Source organism: Nannospalax galili, unplaced genomic scaffold, assembly GCF_000622305.1.
Source record: "Nannospalax galili isolate Female #2095 unplaced genomic scaffold, S.galili_v1.0 scaffold23, whole genome shotgun sequence".
Lineage (NCBI taxonomy): Eukaryota > Metazoa > Chordata > Mammalia > Rodentia > Spalacidae > Nannospalax > Nannospalax galili.
Window position 1 is genome coordinate 1,359,232 of NW_008350771.1, and position 1,830 is coordinate 1,361,061.

Sequence of the window (1,830 nt, forward strand, 5' to 3'; positions counted from 1 at the left end):
TAGGGTGCATGGCTGGCAGCCTTTCAAATGCCAGGGGAGTCAGGACAGGCAAGGCTTGGAGCGTTCCAGTCAGCAGGTGGCAGCACAGCCATTGATGTCTGCATTTGAGAAACTAAAGGCGGAAACCAGCAGTAGGAGTGAGTCCAGAGTCTCCACCATCAGACAGGGTGAGGTCTGCTAAGCCCCAAATGAACAAGCATCATGGTTTTGATAGTGCTAGTGTGCCTAGGAAAGTTGTTTGTTTTCTTTTTTCCTGGGGGCGATGGGAGGTGTTGAAGCAGGGTTTTGTAGCCCAGGCTGTCCTCAAACTGAACATGGTTGCCAAAGCTGACCTTGAATACCTGGTTCTCCTACCCCTGCCTCCCAGTGTGCTGAGGTTACAGGTGTGCATTGCCACACCTGGCATCTCGGAGCTCTTTTGGACCTCTTCTGGAACTCCATAGAAGGTTGTGTTCATCCTTGGTTCTGAAGAAGAATAAGAGTAACTTTGGGAAAAGTCTCATCGCTGGGATTCTCACTGCCCTGCAGAGGGAACCAGGCTGTGTCTAGACCTCAGGATGTCCTTCCAAGGCAACATCTATTATATTATTTTATGTGTATGTTTGTATTGCCTGCGTGTATATAAGTGCACCTGTGTCATGCATTGCCTGTGGAGGACAAAAGATGCCATCAGATCCCCTGGAACTGGAGTTATGAACAGTTGTTTGCTGTGTGGGTGCTGGGATTTGAATCCCAGTCTTTTTTGAGAACAACCAGTGTTCTTAACCACCGAGCCATCTCTCCATCTCCCAAGGCATCATCTTGACCTGTGCCCAGCACGGTCCTTGTGAACTGAGGAGGTCCATGGGGCCACAGCACAGGCACCTTCCTCCTTGGGACTGCTTTGGTCCCCTGCCTCTTGAGGTTTGGCTCAGGATGGGAACAACTCATAGATCTTAGATGAACAGCTCAAAGGCTGTGCTGATGTCACTGTTGCTATGGCTGAGATATCAACTTAGTGAGCTTACAGGGGGACAGCTTCCTGGTGTTACCCAACACTGAGCTACTAGGTCTGTGGCCTACCACTGGGATGAGGATGTTGAAGGGTTTTAGCTTTCTCCAGAACCTGCTGCCACTGGGAGATGCTTTCAAAAGATGTTCTGTGGTGACATTAAACAGCAGAAGGCTCCCGCTGAGTTCTAGTACGAGCTGGTCACTGACTCAACAGCCAAGAAGGAATCTGGAGTCTTCCTTTGAGAATAGAAAGGGACAGGAATTGGGGAAGTGTCACGGAAAGAGGTGAGGCACTCGAAATGCTTGAGCTTTTCATCAGCTGTGTGACAGGTGGTTTTCTCCAGTTCCTTGTCTGCACATTGAAAGACTAGTTCAAGTCCCTGTAAGCTGTACCCGTGCCTCTCCTAGGCAGAGCCACAGTGGTGACTGAAAAACCCGGGTGTTCTGCCATTAGAGGAACAGATGCTGTGAGTCAAGGGTCACAAGACTGGAGGGGGAAAGAACTAAATGTATACAAGCCCCAAGGCTACAATGTGGTGAGTTGGGCCAGGCCATGCAGCATCTTGTAGGCCCCAGCAAAGAGTAGTTTTTGTCCACAAGTAACAGGAGCCACTGAAGCATTTAATGCAGGAGTAGGCATGTGCAAAGCCCAGTGGTCTAAAGAAGACAGTGTGCCAGGAGCTAGGGATAGAGTTCAGTGATAGACCCCCATGCTTAGCATGACCAAGGCCCTGGTTTCAATCCTAGAAAGAAAAAATGGATCAACTTGTCTATGGCATAAGGTGTGAGATTAGAAGAAAGTAGCCATAGGGGAGCAGAGAGGGAGCCTGGGGTGGG